Consider the following 18,761-nt stretch of genomic DNA (forward strand, 5'->3'; position numbering starts at 1 on the left):
AACTGTCTCAAGAACTTTCTGTGGGTGAGGAGGACGATGACGATGAGACACAGTTGTCTTGCAGTGAGGTAGTAGTAAGGGCAGTAAATCCAAGGGAGCAGCGCACAGAGGATTCGGAGGAAGAGCAGCAGGACGATGAGGTGACTGACCCCACCTGGTGTGCAACGCCTACTCAGGACAGGTCTTCAGAGGGGGAGGCAAGGGCATCAGCAGGGCAGGTTGCAAGAGGCAGTGCGATGGCCAGGGGTAGAGGCAGGGCCAGACCGAATAATCCACCAAGTGTTTCCCAAAGCACACCCTCGCGCCATGCCACCCTGCAGAGGCCGAGGTGCTCTAAGGTCTGGCAGTTTTTCACAGAGACGCCTGACGACCGACGAACAGTGGTGTGCAACCATTGTCGCGCCAAGATCAGCCGGGGAGCCACCACCAACAGCCTCACCACCACCAGCATGCGCAGACATATGATGGCCAAGCACCCCACAAGGTGGGACGAAGGCCGTTCACCGCCTCCGGTTTGCACCGCTGCCTCTCCCCCTGTGCCCCAACCTGCCACTGAGATCCAACCTCCCTCTCAGGACACAGGCACAACCGTCTCATGGCCTGCACCCACACCCTCACCTCCGCTGTCCTCGGCCCCATCCAGCAATGTCTCGCACCGCACAGTCCAGCCGTCGCTAGCGCAAGTGTTGGAGCGCAAGCGCAAGTACGCCACCACGCACCCGCACGCTCAATCGTTAATCGGAAAGTGAGAAAATTACATTCCGTACGTAAAATTTCGACACTAATTCTTTTGTGCATAGAATTGAATAATCGAGTTGGAACCCATTAGCTTTTCCTATTTATGACATAATCAATGCTCATGCCAAATTTCACGTTTCTATGACACCGGAAAGTGAGAAAATTACATTCCGTATGTAAAATGTGGACGCTAATTCTTTTGCAATTAGAATTGAATAATCGAGTTGGGACCCATTAGCTTTTCCTATTTATGACATAATCAATGCTCATGCCAAATGTCACGTTTCTATGACACCGGAAAGTGAGAAAATTACATTCCGTATGTAAAATGTGGACGCTAATTCTTTTGCGATTAGAATTGTATAATCGAGTTGAGACCTATTAGCTTTTCCTATTTATGACATAATCATTGCTCGTGCCAAATTTCACGTTTCTATGACACCGGAAAGCTAGAAAATTACATTCCGTACATAAAATTTGGAAGCTAATTCTTTTGCGCATAGAACTGAATAATCGAGTTGGGACCCATTAGCTTTTCCTATGTATAACATAATCAATGCTTGTGCCAAATTTCAAGTTTCTTTGGCACCGGAAAGTGAGAAAAATACATTCCGCACAGAAAATTTGGACGCTAATTCTTTTGCGCATAGAATTGAATAATCGAGTTGGGACCCATTAGCTTTTCCTATTTATGACATAATCAATGCTCGTGCCAAATTTCACGTTTCTATGACATCGAAAAGTGAGAAAATTACATTCCATATGTAAAATTTGGACGCTAATTCTTTTGCACTTAGAATTGAATAATTGAGTTGGGACCTATTAGCTTTTCCTTTTTATGACATAATCAATGCCCATGCCAAATTTCAAGTTTCTATGACATTGGAAAGTGAGAGAATTAGATTCCGTGCATAAAATGTGGACGCTAATTCTTTTGCGATTAGAATTGAATAATCGAGTTGGGACCCATTAGCTTTTCTTATTTATGACATAATCAATGCTCGTGCCAAATTTCACATTTCTATGGCATCGGAAAGTGAGAAAAATACATTCCGCACATAAAATTTGGACGCTAATTCTTTTGCGCATAGAATTGAATAATCGAGTTGGAACCCATTAGCTTTTCCTATTTATGACATAATCAATGCTCCTGCCAAATTTCAAGTTTCTATGACACCGGAAAGTGAGAAAATTACATTCCGTACGTAAAATTTCGACACTAATTCTTTTGTGCATAGAATTGAATAATCGAGTTGGGACCCATTAGCTTTTCCTATTTATGACATAATCAATGCTCATGCCAAATTTCACGTTTCTATGACACCGGAAAGTGAGAAAATTACATTCCGTATGTAAAATGTGGACGCTAATTCTTTTGCGATTAGAATTGAACAATCGAGTTGGGACCCATTAGCTTTTCCTATTTATGGCATAATCAATGCTCATGCCAAATTTCACGTTTCTATGACACCGGAAAGTGAGAAAATTACATTCCGTATGTAAAATGTGGACGCTAATTCTTTTGCGATTAGAATTGTATAATCGAGTTGAGACCTATTAGCTTTTCCTATTTATGACATAATCATTGCTCGTGCCAAATTTCACGTTTCTATGACACCGGAAAGCTAGAAAATTACATTCCGTACATAAAATTTGGAAGCTAATTCTTTTGCGCATAGAACTGAATAATCGAGTTGGGACCCATTAGCTTTTCCTATGTATAACATAATCAATGCTTGTGCCAAATTTCAAGTTTCTTTGGCACCGGAAAGTGAGAAAAATACATTCCGCACAGAAAATTTGGACGCTAATTCTTTTGCGCATAGAATTGAATAATCGAGTTGGGACCCATTAGCTTTTCCTATTTATGACATAATCAATGCTCGTGCCAAATTTCACGTTTCTATGACATCGAAAAGTGAGAAAATTACATTCCATATGTAAAATTTGGACGCTAATTCTTTTGCACTTAGAATTGAATAATTGAGTTGGGACCTATTAGCTTTTCCTTTTTATGACATAATCAATGCCCATGCCAAATTTCAAGTTTCTATGACATTGGAAAGTGAGAGAATTAGATTCCGTGCATAAAATGTGGACGCTAATTCTTTTGCGATTAGAATTGAATAATCGAGTTGGGACCCATTAGCTTTTCTTATTTATGACATAATCAATGCTCGTGCCAAATTTCACATTTCTATGGCATCGGAAAGTGAGAAAAATACATTCCGCACATAAAATTTGGACGCTAATTCTTTTGTGCATAGAATTGAATAATCGAGTTGGAACCCATTAGCTTTTCCTATTTATGACATAATCAATGCTCCTGCCAAATTTCACGTTTCTATGACACCGGAAAGTGAGAAAATTACATTCCGTACGTAAAATTTCGACACTAATTCTTTTGTGCATAGAATTGAATAATCGAGTTGGGACCCATTAGCTTTTCCTATTTATGACATAATCAATGCTCATGCCAAATTTCACGTTTCTATGACACCGGAAAGTGAGAAAATTACATTCCGTATGTAAAATGTGGACGCTAATTCTTTTGCGATTAGAATTGAACAATCGAGTTGGGACCCATTAGCTTTTCCTATTTATGGCATAATCAATGCTCATGCCAAATTTCACGTTTCTATGACACCGGAAAGTGAGAAAATTACATTCCGTATGTAAAATGTGGACGCTAATTCTTTTGCGATTAGAATTGAACAATCGAGTTGGGACCCATTAGCTTTTCCTATTTATGGCATAATCAATGCTCATGCCAAATTTCACGTTTCTATGACACCGGAAAGTGAGAAAATTACATTCCGTATGTAAAATGTGGACGCTAATTCTTTTGCGATTAGAATTGTATAATTGAGTTGAGACCTATTAGCTTTTCCTATTTATGACATAATCATTGCTCGTGCCAAATTTCACGTTTCTATGACACCGGAAAGCTAGAAAATTACATTCCGCGCATAAAATTTGGAAGCTAATTCTTTTGCGCATAGAATTGAATAATCGAGTTGGGACCCATTAGCTTTTCCTATGTATAACATAATCAATGCTCGTGCCAAATTTCAAGTTTCTATGGCACCGGAAAGTGAGAAAAATACATTCCGCACATAAAATTTGGAAGCTAATTCTTTTGCGCATAGAATTGAATAATCGAGTTGGGACCCATTAGCTTTTCCTATGTATAACATAATCAATGCTCGTGCCAAATTTCACGTTTCTATGACATCGAAAAGTGAGAAAATTACATTCCATATGGAAAATTTGGACGCTATTTCTTTTGCACTTAGAATTGAATAATCGAGTTGCGACCCATTCACTTTTCCTATTTATGATATGATCAATGCTCGTGCCAAATTTCACGTTTCTATGACACCGGAAAGTGAGAAAATTACATTCCGTATGTAAAATTTGGACGCTAATTCTTTTGCGCATAGAATTAAATAATCGAGTTGAGACCCATTAGCTTTTCCTATTCATGACAAAATCAATGCTTGTGCAAAATTTCACGTTTCTATGGCACCGTCAAGTGAGAAAATTACATTCCGCACGTAAAATTTGGACGCTAATTCTTTTGCGCATAGAATTAAGTAATCGAGTTGGGACCCATTAACTTTCCCTATTTATGACATAATCAATGCTCCTGCCAAATTTCACGTTTCTATGACACCGGAAAGTGAGAAAATTACATTCCGTACGTAAAATTTGGACACTAATTCTTTTGTGCATAGAATTGAATAATCGAGTTGGGACCCATTAGCTTCTCCAATTCATGACATAATCAATGCTCGTGCCAAATTTCACGTTTCTATGGCATCGAAAAGTGAGAAAAATACATTCCACACATAAAATTTGAATGCTAATTCTTTTGCACTTAGAATTGAATAATCGAGTTGGGACCCATTAGCTTTTCCTAATTATGACATAATCAATGCTCGTGCCAAATTTCAAGTTTCTATGGCACTGGAAAGTGAGAAAAATAAATTCTGCACAGAAAATTTGGACACTAATTCTTTTGTGCATAGAATTGAATAATCGAGTTGGTTCCCATTAGCTTCTCCAATTCATGACATAATCAATGCTCGTGCCAAATTTCAAGTTTCTATGGCACTGGAAAGTGAGAAAAATAAATTCCGCACAGAAAATTTGGACGCTAATTCTTTTGCGCATAGAATTGAATAATCGAGTTGGGACCCATTAGCTTTTCCTATTTATGACATAATCAATGCTCGTGCCAAATTTCACGTTTCTATGGCACCGGAAAGTGAGAAAAATACATTCCGTACGTGAAATTTGGACACTAATTCTTTTGCACATAGAATTAAATAATCGAGTTGGGACCCATTAACTTTCCCTATTTATGACATAATCAATGCTCGTGCCAAATTTCACGTTTCTATGACATCGAAAAGTGAGAAAATTACATTGCATATGTAAAATTTGGACGCTAATTCTTTTGCACTTAGAATTGAATAATCGAGTTGGGACCTATTAGCTTTTCCTTTTTATGACATAATCAATGCCCATGCCAAATTTCAAGTTTCTATGACATTGGGAAGTGAGAGAATTAGATTCCGTACATAAAATGTGGACGCTAATTCTTTTGCGATTAGAATTGAATAATCGAGTTGGGACCCATTAGCTTTTCCTATTTATGACATAATCAATGCTCGTGGCAAATTTCACATTTCTATGGCATCGGAAAGTGAGAAAAATACATTCCACACATAAAATTTGGACGCTAATTCTTTTGCGCATAGAATTGAATAATCGAGTTGGGACCCATTAGCTTTTCCTATTTATGACATAATCAATGCTCATGCCTAATTTCACGTTTCTATGACATCGGAAAGTGAGAAAATTGCATTCCGTATGTAAAATTTTGACGCTAATTCTTTTGCACTTAGAATTGAATAATCGAGTTGGGACCTATTAGCTTTTCCTATTTATGATATAATCAATGCCTGTGCCAAATTTCAAGTTTCTATGACATTGGGAAGCGAGAGAATTAGATTTCGTACATAAAATGTGGACGCTAATTCTTTTGCGATTAGAATTGAATAATCCTGTTGAGAACCATTAGCTTTTCCTATTTATGACATAATCAATGCTCGTGCCAAATTTCATGCTTCTATGACACCGAGAAGTGAGGGAATTAGATTCCGTACGCAAAATTTGGACACATTCTTTTGCGCTAGGAATTGAATAATCGTGTTGCGACCCATTAGCTTTTCCTATTTATGACATGATAAATGCTCGTGCCAAATTTCACATTTCTATGGCATCGGAAAGTGAGAAAAATACATTCCACACATAAAATTTGGACGCTTATTCTTTTGTGCATAGAATTGAATAATCGAGTTGGGACCCATTAGCTTTTCCTATTTATGACATAATCAATGCTCATGCCAAATTTCACGTTTCTATGACACCGGTAAGTGAGAAAATTACATTCCGTACGTGAAATTTGGACGCTAATTCTTTTGCGATTAGAATTGAATAATCGAGTTGAGACCCATTAGCTTTTCCTATTTATGACATAATCAATGCTCGTGCCAAATTTCAAGTTTCTATGACATTGGGAAGTGAGAGAATAAGATTCCGTACATAAAATGTGGACGCTAATTCTTTTGCGCATAGAATTGAATAATCGAGTTGAGAACCATTAGCTTTTCCTATTTATGGCATAATCAATGCTCGTGCCAAATTTCACATTTCTATGGCATCGGAAAGTGAGAAAAATACATTCCACACATAAAATTTGGAAGCTAATTATTTTGCGCATAAAATTGAATAATCGAGTTGGGACCCATTAGCTTTTCCTAATTATGACATAATCAATGCTCGTGCCAAATTTCATGTTTCTATGACACCGGAAAGTGAGAAAATTACATTCCGTACGTAACATTTGGACGCTAATTCTTTTGCGCATAGAATTAAAGAATCGAGTTGGGACCCATTAGCTTTTCCTATATATGACATAATCAATGCTCGTGCCTAATTTCACATTTCTATGACACCGGAAAGTGAGAAAATTACATTCCGTACGTGAAATTTGGACGCTAATTCTTTTGCACTTAGAATTGAATAATCGAGTTGGGACCTATTAGCTTTTCCAATTCATGACATAATCAATGCTCGTGCCAAATTTCACGTTTCTATGACACCGGAAAGCTAGAAAATTACATTCCGTACATAAAATTTGGAAGCTAACTCTTTTGCGCATAGAACTGAATAATCAAGTTGGGACCCATTAGCTTTTCCTATTTATGACATAATCAATGCTCATGCCAAATTTCACGTTTCTATGACACCGGAAAGTGAGAAAATTACATTCCGTATGTAAAATGTGGACGCTAATTCTTTTGCGATTAGAATTGAATAATCGAGTTGGGATCCATTAGCTTTTCCTATGTATAACATAATCAATGCTCGTGCCAAATTTCACATTTCTATGGCATCGGAAAGTGAGAAAATTACATTCCGCACGTAAAATTTGGACGCTAATTCTTTTGCACATAGAATTAAGTAATCGAGTTGGGACCCATTAACTTTTCCTATTTATGACATAATCAATGCTCCTGCCAAATTTCACGTTTCTATGACACCGGAAAGTGAGAAAATTACATTACGTACATAAAATGTGGACGCTAATTCTTTTGCGATCAGAATTGAATAATCCTGTTGAGAACCATTAGCTTTTCCTATTTATGACATAATCAATGCTCGTGCCAAATTTCATGCTTCTATGACACCGAGAAGTTAGGGAATTAGATTCCGTACGTAAAATTTGGACACTAATTCTTTTGCGCATAGGATTGAATAATCGAGTTGCGACCCATTAGCTTTTCCTATTTATGACATGATCAATGCTCGTGCCAAATTTCACATTTCTATGGCATCGGAAAGTGAGAAAATTACATTCTGCACGTAAAATGTGGACGCTAATTCTTTTGCGATTAGAATTGAATAATCGAGTTGGGATCCATTAGCTTTTCCTATGTATAACATAATCAATGCTCGTGCCAAATTTCACGTTTCTATGACACCGGAAAGTGAGAAAATTACATTCCGTACGTAAAATTTCGACACATTCTTTTGTGCATAGAATTGAATAATCGAGTTGGGACCCATTAGCTTTTCCTATTTATGACATAATCAATGCTCATGCCAAATTTCACGTTTCTATGACACCGGAAAGTGAGGAAATTACATTCCGTATGTAAAATGTGGACGCTAATTCTTTTGCGATTAGAATTGAATAATCGAGTTGGGACCCATTAGCTTTTCCTATTTATGACATAATCAATGCTCATGCCAAATTTCACGTTTCTATGACACCGGAAAGTGATAAAATTACATTCCGTATGTAAAATGTGGACGCTAATTCTTTTGCGATTAGAATTGTATAATCGAGTTGAGACCCATTAGCTTTCCCTATTTATGACATAATCATTGCTCGTGCCAAATTTCACGTTTCTATGACACCGGAAAGCTAGAAAATTACATTCTGTACATAAAATTTGGAAGCTAATTCTTTTGCGCATAGAACTGAATAATCGAGTTGGGACCCATTAGCTTTTCCTATGTATAACATAATCAATGCTCGTGCCAAATTTCACGTTTCTATGGCACCGGAAAGTGAGAAAAATACATTCCGCACATAAAATTTGGACGCTAATTCTTTTGCGCATAGAATTGAAGAATCGAGTTGGGACCCATTAGCTTTTCCTATATATGACATAATCAATGCTCGTGCCTAATTTCACGTTTCTATGACACCGGAAAGTGAGAAAATGACATTCCGTACGTGAAATTTGGACGCTAATTCTTTTGCGCATAGAATTGAATAATCGAGTTGGAACCCATTAGCTTTTCCTATTTATGACATAATCAATGCTCGTGCCAAATTTCATGTTTCTATGACACCGGAAAGTGAGAAAATTACATTCCGTACGTAACATTTGGACGCTAATTCTTTTGCGCATAGAATTGAAGAATCGAGTTGGGACCCATTAGCTTTTCCTATATATGACATAATCAATGCTCGTGCCTAATTTCACGTTTCTATGACACCGGAAAGTGAGAAAATGACATTCCGTACGTGAAATTTGGACGCTAATTCTTTTGCGCATAGAATTGAATAATCGAGTTGGAACCCATTAGCTTTTCCTATTTATGACATAATCAATGCTCGTGCCAAATTTCATGTTTCTATGACACCGGAAAGTGAGAAAATTACATTCCGTACGTAACATTTGGACGCTAATTCTTTTGCGCATAGAATTGAAGAATCGAGTTGGGACCCATTAGCTTTTCCTATATATGACATAATCAATGCTCGTGCCTAATTTCACGTTTCTATGACACCGGAAAGTGAGAAAATGACATTCCGTACGTGAAATTTGGACGCTAATTCTTTTGCACTTAGAATTGAATAATCGAGTTGGGACCTATTAGCTTTTCCAATTCATGACATAATCAATGCTCGTGCCAAATTTCACGTTTCTATGACACCGGAAAGCTAGAAAATTACATTCCGTACATAAAATTTGGAAGCTAATTCTTTTGCGCATGGAACTGAATAATCAAGTTGGGACCCATTAGCTTTTCCTATTTATGACATAATCAATGCTCGTGCCAAATTTCACGTTTCTATGACATCGGAAAGTGAGAGAATTAGATTTCGTACATAAAATGTGGACGCTAATTCTTTTGCAATTAGAATTGAATAATCCTGTTGAGAACCATTAGCTTTTCCTATTTATGACATAATCAATGCTCGTGCCAAATTTCATGCTTCTATGACACCGAGAAGTGAGGGAATTAGATTCCGTACGTAAAATTTGGACACTAATTCTTTTGCGCATAGAATTAAATAATCGAGTTGCGACCCATTAGCTTTTCCTATTTATGACATGATCAATGCTCGTGCCAAATTTCACATTTCTATGGCATCGGAAAGTGAGAAAATTACATTCCGCACGTAAAATTTGGACGCTAATTCTTTTGCACATAGAATTAAGTAATCGAGTTGGGACCCATTAACTTTTCCTATTTATGACATAATCAATGCTCCTGCCAAATTTCACGTTTCTATGACACCGGAAAGTGAGAAAATTACATTACGTACATAAAATGTGGACGCTAATTCTTTTGCGATCAGAATTGAATAATCCTGTTGAGAACCATTAGCTTTTCCTATTTATGACATAATCAATGCTCGTGCCAAATTTCATGCTTCTATGACACCGAGAAGTGAGGGAATTATTTTCCGTACGTAAAATTTGGACACTAATTCTTTTGCGCATAGGATTGAATAATCGAGTTGCGACCCATTAGCTTTTCCTATTTATGACATAATCAATGCTCATGCCAAATTTCACATTTCTATGGCATCGGAAAGTGAGAAAATTACATTCTGCACGTAAAATGTGGACACTAATTCTTTTGCGATTAGAATTGAATAATCGAGTTGGGATCCATTAGCTTTTCATATGTATAACATAATCAATGCTCGTGCCAAATTTCACGTTTCTATGACACCGGAAAGTGAGAAAATTACATTCAGTATGTAAAATGTGGACGCTAATTCTTTTGCGATTAGAATTGAATAATCGAGTTGGGACCCATTAGCTTTTCCTATTTATGACATAATCAATGCTCATGCCAAATTTCACGTTTCTATGACACCGGAAAGTGAGAAAATTACATTCCGTATGTAAAATGTGGACGCTAATTCTTTTGCGATTAGAATTGTATAATCGAGTTGAGACCTATTAGGTTTTCCTATTTATGACATAATCATTGCTCGTGCCAAATTTCACGTTTCTATGACACCGGAAAGCTAGAAAATTACATTCCGTACATAAAATTTGGAAGCTAATTCTTTTGCACATAGAACTGAATAATCGAGTTGGGACCCATTAGCTTTTCCTATGTATAACATAATCAATGCTCGTGCCAAATTTCACGTTTCTATGACACCGGAAAGTGAGAAAATTACATTCCGTACGTAAAATTTCGACACTAATTCTTTTGTGCATAGAATTGAATAATCGAGTTGGGACCCATTAGCTTTTCCTATTTATGACATAATCAATGCTCATGCCAAATTTCACGTTTCTATGACACCGGAAAGTGAGAAAATTACATTCCGTATGTAAAATGTGGACGCTAATTCTTTTGCGATTAGAATTGTATAATCGAGTTGGGATCCATTAGCTTTTCCTATTTATGACATAATCAATGCTCATGCCAAATTTCACGTTTCTATGACACCGGAAAGTGATAAAATTACATTCCGTATGTAAAATGTGGACGCTAATTCTTTTGCGATTAGAATTGTATAATCGAGTTGAGACCCATTAGCTTTTCCTATTTATGACATAATCATTGCTCGTGCCAAATTTCACGTTTCTATGACACCGGAAAGCTAGAAAATTACATTCCGTACATAAAATTTGGAAGCTAATTCTTTTGCGCATAGAACTGAATAATCGAGTTGGGACCCATTAGCTTTTCCTATGTATAACATAATCAATGCTCGTGCCAAATTTCACGTTTCTATGGCACCGGAAAGTGAGAAAAATACATTCCGCACATAAAATTTGGACGCTAATTCTTTTGCGCATAGAATTGAATAATCGAGTTGGGACCCATTAGCTTTTCCTATTTATGACATAATCAATGCTCGTGCCAAATTTCAAGTTTCTATGGCACCGGAAAGTGAGAAAAATACATTCCGTACGTGAAATTTGGACGCTAATTCTTTTGCACATAGAATTAAATAATCGAGTTGGGACCCATTAACTTTTCCTATTTATGACATAATCAATGCTCGTGCCAAATTTCATGTTTCTATGACACCGGAAAGTGAGAAAATTACATTCCGTACGTAACATTTGGACGCTAATTCTTTTGCGCATAGAATTGAAGAATCGAGTTGGGACCCATTAGCTTTTCCTATATATGACATAATCAATGCTCGTGCCTAATTTCACGTTTCTATGACACCGGAAAGTGAGAAAATTACATTCCGTACGTGAAATTTGGACGCTAATTCTTTTGCACTTAGAATTGAATAATCGAGTTGGGACCTATTAGCTTTTCCAATTCATGACATAATCAATGCTCGTGCCAAATTTCACGTTTCTATGACACCGGAAAGCTAGAAAATTACATTCCGTACATAAAATTTGGAAGCTAATTCTTTTGCGCATAGAACTGAATAATCAAGTTGGGACCCATTAGCTTTTCCTATTTATGACATAATCAATGCTCATGCCAAATTTCACGTTTCTATGACACCGGAAAGTGAGAAAATTACATTCCGTATGTAAAATGTGGACGCTAATTCTTTTGCGATTAGAATTGAATAATCGAGTTGGGATCCATTAGCTTTTCCTATGTATAACATAATCAATGCTTGTGCCAAATTTCACGTTTCTATGGCTCCGGAAAGTGAGAAAAATACATTCCGCACATAAAATTTTGACGCTAATTCTTTTGCACTTAGAATTGAATAATCGAGTTGGGACCTATTAGTTTTTCCTATTTATGACATAATCAATGCCTGTGCCAAATTTCAAGTTTCTATGACATTGGGAAGCGAGAGAATTAGATTTCGTACATAAAATGGGGACGCTAATTCTTTTGCGATTAGAATTGAATAATCCTGTTGAGAACCATTAGCTTTTCCTATTTATGACATAATCAATGCTCGTGCCAAATTTCATGCTTCTATGACACCGAGAAGTGAGGGAATTAGATTCCGTACGCAAAATTTGGACACATTCTTTTGCGCTAGGAATTGAATAATCGTGTTGCGACCCATTAGCTTTTCCTATTTATGACATGATCAATGCTCGTGCCAAATTTCACATTTCTATGGCATCGGAAAGTGAGAAAATTACATTCTGCACGTAAAATGTGGAAGCTAATTCTTTTGCGCATAGAACTGAATAATCGAGTTGAGACCCATTAACTTTTCCTATGTATAACATAATCAATGCTCGTGCCAAATTTCACGTTTCTATGACACCGGAAAGTGAGAAAATTACATTCCGTACGTAAAATTTCGACACTAATTCTTTTGTGCATAGAATTGAATAATCGAGTTGGGACCCATTAGCTTTTCCTATTTATGATATAATCAATGCTCATGCCAAATTTCACGTTTCTATGACACCGGAAACTGAGAAAATTACATTCCGTATGTAAAATGTGGACGCTAATTCTTTTGCGATTAGAATTGAATAATCAAGTTGGGACCCATTAGCTTTTCCTATTTATGACATAATCAATGCTCATGCCAAATTTCACGTTTCTATGGCATCAGAAAGTGAGAAAAATACATTCCACACATAAAATTTGGACGCTAATTCTTTTGCGCATAGAATTGAATAATCGAGTTGGGACCCATTAGCTTTTCCTATGTATAACATAATCGATGCTCGTGCCAAATTTCACGTTTCTATGACATCGGAGAGTGAGAAAATTACATTCCGTATGTAAAATTTTGACGCTAATTCTTTTGCACTTAGAATTGAATAATCGAGTTGGGACCTATTAGCTTTTCCTATTTATGACATAATCAATGCCCGCACCAAATTTTAAGTTTCTATGACATTGGGAAGTGAGAGAATTAGATTTCGTAGATAAAATGTGGACGCTAATTCTTTTGCGATTAGAATTGAATAATCCTGTTGAGACCCATCAGCTTTTCCTATTTATGACATAATCAATGCTCGTGCCAAATTTCATGCTTCTATGACACCGAGAAGTGAGGGAATTAGATTCCGTACGAAAAATTTGGACACATTCTTTTGCACTTAGAATTGAATAATCGAGATGCGACCCATTAGCTTTTCCTATTTATGACATAATCAATGCTCATGCCAAATTTCACATTTCTATGGCATCGGAATGTGAGAAAAATACATTCCACACATAAAATTTGGACGCTAATTCTTTTGTGCATAGAATTGAATAATCGAGTTGGGACCCATTAGCTTTTCCTATTTATGACATAATCAATGCTCATGCCAAATTTCACGTTTCTATGACACCGGAAAGAGAGAAAATTACATTCCGTATGTAAAATGTGGACGCTAATTCTTTTGCGATTAGAATTGTATAATCGAGTTGAGACCTATTAGCTTTTCCTATTTATGACATAATCATTGCTCGTGCCAAATTTCACGTTTCTATGACACCGGAAAGCTAGAAAATTATATTCCGTACATAAAATTTGGAAGCTAATTCTTTTGCGCATAGAACTGAATAATCGAGTTGGGACCCATTAGCTTTTCCTATGTATAACATAATCAATGCTCGTGCCAAATTTCACGTTTCTATGGCACCGGAAAGTGAGAAAAATACATTCCGCACATAAAATTTGGACGCTAATTCTTTTGCGCATATAATTGAATAATCGAGTTGGGACCCATTAGCTTTTCCTATTTTTGACATAATCAATGCTCGTGCCAAATTTCACGTTTCTATGGCACCGGAAAGTGAGAAAAATACATTCCGTACGTCAAATTTGGACGCTAATTCTTTTGCGCATAGAATTAAATAATCGAGTTGGGACCCATTAACTTTTCCTATTTATGACATAATCAATGCTCGTGCCAAATTTCACGTTTCTATGACATCGAAAAGTGAGAAAATTACATTCCATATGTAAAATTTGGACGCTATTTCTTTTGCACTTAGAATTGAATAATCGAGTTGGGACCTATTAGCTTTTCCTATTTATGACATAATCAATGCCCGTGCCAAATTTCAAGTTTCTATGACATTGGGAAGTGAGAGAATTAGATTCCGTACATAAAATGTGGACGCTAATTCTTTTGCGATTAGAATTGAATAATCGAGTTGGGACCCATTAGCTTTTCCTATTTATGACATAATCAATGCTTGTGCCAAATTTCACATTTCTATGGCATCAGAAAGTGAGAAAAATACATTCCACACATAAAATTTGGACGCTAATTCTTTTGCGCATAGAATTGAATAATCGAGTTCGAACCCATTAGCTTTTCCTATTTATGACATAATCAATGCTCATGCCAAATTTCACGTTTCTATAACACCGGAAAGTGAGAAAATTACATTTCGTATGTAAAATGTGGACGCTAATTCTTTTGCGATTAGAATTGAATAATCGAGTTGAGACCCATTAGCTTTTCCTATTTATGACATAATCATTGCTCGTGCCAAATTTCACGTTTCTATGACACCGGAAAGCTAGAAAATTATATTCCGTACATAAAATTTGGAAGCTAATTCTTTTGCGCATAGAACTGAATAATCGAGTTGGGACCCATTAGCTTTTCCTATGTATAACATAATCAATGCTCGTGCCAAATTTCACGTTTCTATGGCACCGGAAAGTGAGAAAAATACATTCCGCACATAAAATTTGGACGCTAATTCTTTTGTGCATATAATTGAATAATCGAGTTGGGACCCATTAGCTTTTCCTATTTTTGACATAATCAATGCTCGTGCCAAATTTCACGTTTCTATGGCACCGGAAAGTGAGAAAAATACATTCCGTACGTCAAATTTGGACGCTAATTCTTTTGCGCATAGAATTAAATAATCGAGTTGGGACCCATTAACTTTTCCTATTTATGACATAATCAATGCTCGTGCCAAATTTCACGTTTCTATGACATCGAAAAGTGAGAAAATTACATTCCATATGTAAAATTTGGACGCTATTTCTTTTGCACTTAGAATTGAATAATCGAGTTGGGACCTATTAGCTTTTCCTATTTATGACATAATCAATGCCCGTGCCAAATTTCAAGTTTCTATGACATTGGGAAGTGAGAGAATTAGATTCCGTACATAAAATGTGGACGCTAATTCTTTTGCGATTAGAATTGAATAATCGAGTTGGGACCCATTAGCTTTTCCTATTTATGACATAATCAATGCTTGTGCCAAATTTCACATTTCTATGGCATCAGAAAGTGAGAAAAATACATTCCACACATAAAATTTGGACGCTAATTCTTTTGCGCATAGAATTGAATAATCGAGTTCGAACCCATTAGCTTTTCCTATTTATGACATAATCAATGCTCATGCCAAATTTCACGTTTCTATAACACCGGAAAGTGAGAAAATTACATTTCGTATGTAAAATGTGGACGCTAATTCTTTTGCGATTAGAATTGAATAATCGAGTTGAGACCCATTAGCTTTTCCTATTTATGACATATTCAATGCTCGTGCCAAATTTCACGTTTCTATGGCATCAGAAAGTGAGAAAAATACATTCCATACATAAAATTTGGACGCTAATTCTTTTGCACTTAGAATTGAATAATCGAGTTGGGACCCATTAGCTTTTCTTAATTATGACATAATCAATGCTCGTGCCAAATTTCAAGTTTCTATGACATTGGGAAGTGAGAGAATTAGATTTCGTACATAAAATGTGGACGCTAATTCTTTTGCGCATAGAATTGAATAATCGAGTTGAGAACCATTAGCTTTTCCTATTTATGGCATAATCAATGCTCGTGCCAAATTTCACATTTCTATGGCATCGGAAAGTGAGAAAAATACATTCCACACATAAAATTTGGACGCTAATTATTTTGCGCATGGAATTGAATAATCGAGGTGGGACCCATTAGCTTTTCCTATATATCACATAATCAATACTCGTGCCTAATTTCACGTTTCTATGACATCGGAAAGTGAGAAAATTACATTCCGTACGTAACATTTGGACGCTAATTCTTTTGCGCATAGAATTGAAGAATCGAGTTGGGACCCATTAGCTTTTCCTATATATGACATAATCAATGCTCGTGCCTAATTTCACGTTTCTATGACATCGGAGAGTGAGAAAATTACATTCCGTATGTAAAATTTTGACGCTAATTCTTTTGCACTTAGAATTGAATAATCGAGTTGGGACCTATTAGCTTTTCCTATTTATGACATAATCAATGCCCGTGCCAAATTTCAAGTTTCTATGACATTGGGAAGTGAGAGAATTAGATTTCGTAGATAAAATGTGGACGCTAATTCTTTTGCGATTAGAATTGAATAATCCTGTTGAGAACCATTAGCTTTTCCTATTTATGACATAATCAATGCTCGTGCCAAATTTCATGCTTCTATGACACCGAGAAGTGAGGGAATTAGATTCCGTACGTAAAATTTGGACACATTCTTTTGCGCATAGAATTGAATAATCGAGTTGCGACCCATTAGCTTTTTGCTATTTATGACATAATCAATGCTCATGCCAAATTTCACATTTCTATGGCATCGGAATGTGAGAAAAATACATTCCACACATAAAATTTGGACGCTAATTCTTTTGTGCATAGAATTGAATAATCGAGTTGGGACCCATTAGCTTTTCCTATTTATGACATAATCAATGCTCCTGCCAAATTTCACGTTTCTATGACACCGGAAAGTGAGAAAATTACATTCCGTACATAAAATGTGGACGCTAATTCTTTTGCGATCAGAATTGAATAATCCTGTTGAGAACCATTAGCTTTTCCTATTTATGACATAATCAATGCTCGTGCCAAATTTCATGCTTCTATGACACCGAGAAGTGAGGGAATTAGATTCCGTACGTAAAATTTGGACACTAATTCTTTTGCGCATAGGATTGAATAATCGAGTTGCGACCCATTAGCTTTTCCTATTTATGACATGATCAATGCTCGTGCCAAATTTCACATTTCTATGGCATCGGAAAGTGAGAAAATTACATTCTGCACGTAAAATGTGGACGCTAATTCTTTTGCGATTAGAATTGAATAATCGAGTTGGGATCCATTAGCTTTTCCTATGTATAACATAATCAATGCTCATGCCAAATTTCACGTTTCTATGACTCCGGAAAGTGAGAAAATTACATTCCGTACGTAAAATTTCGACACATTCTTTTGTGCATAGAATTGAATAATCGAGTTGGGACCCATTAGCTTTTCCTATTTATGACATAATCAATGCTCATGCCAAATTTCACGTTTCTATGACACCGGAAAGTGAGAAAATTACATTCCGTATGTAAAATGTGGACGCTAATTCTTTTGCGATTAGAATTGTATAATCGAGTTGAGACCTATTAGCTTTTCCTATTTATGACATAATCATTGCTCGTGCCAAATTTCACGTTTCTATGACACCGGAAAGTGAGAAAATTACATTCCGTATGTAAAATGTGGACGCTAATTCTTTTGCGATTAGAATTGTATAATCGAGTTGAGACCTATTAGCTTTTCCTATTTATGACATAATCATTGCTCGTGCTAAATTTCACGTTTCTATGACACCGGAAAGCTAGAAAATTACATTCCGTACATAAAATTTGGAAGCTAATTCTTTTGCGCATAGAACTGAATAATCGAGTTGGGACCCATTAGCTTTTCCTATGTATAACATAATCAATGCTCGTGCCAAATTTCACGTTTCTATGACACCGGAAAGTGAGAAAATTACATTCCGTACGTAAAATTTCGACACTAATTCTTTTGTGCATAGAATTGAATAATCGAGTTGGGACCCATTAGCTTTTCCTATTTATGATATAATCAATGCTCATGCCAAATTTCACGTTTCTATGACACCGGAAAGTGAGAAAATTACATTCCGTATGTAAAATGTGGACGCTAATTCTTTTGCGATTAGAATTGAATAATCGAGTTGGGACCCATTAGCTTTTCCTATTTATGACATAATCAATGCTCATGCCAAATTTCACGTTTCTATGACACCGGAAAGAGAGAAAATTACATTCCGTATGTAAAATGTGGACGATAATTCTTTTGCGATTAGAATTGTATAATCGAGTTGGGACCCATTAGCTTTTCCTATGTATAACATAATCAATGCTCGTGCCAAATTTCACGTTTCTATGGCACCGGAAAGTGAGAAAAATACATTCCGCACATAAAATTTGGACGCTAATTCTTTTGCGCATATAATTGAATAATCGAGTTGGGACCCATTAGCTTTTCCTA

This window comes from Eleutherodactylus coqui, chromosome 7, assembly GCF_035609145.1.
Source record: "Eleutherodactylus coqui strain aEleCoq1 chromosome 7, aEleCoq1.hap1, whole genome shotgun sequence".
Lineage (NCBI taxonomy): Eukaryota > Metazoa > Chordata > Amphibia > Anura > Eleutherodactylidae > Eleutherodactylus > Eleutherodactylus coqui.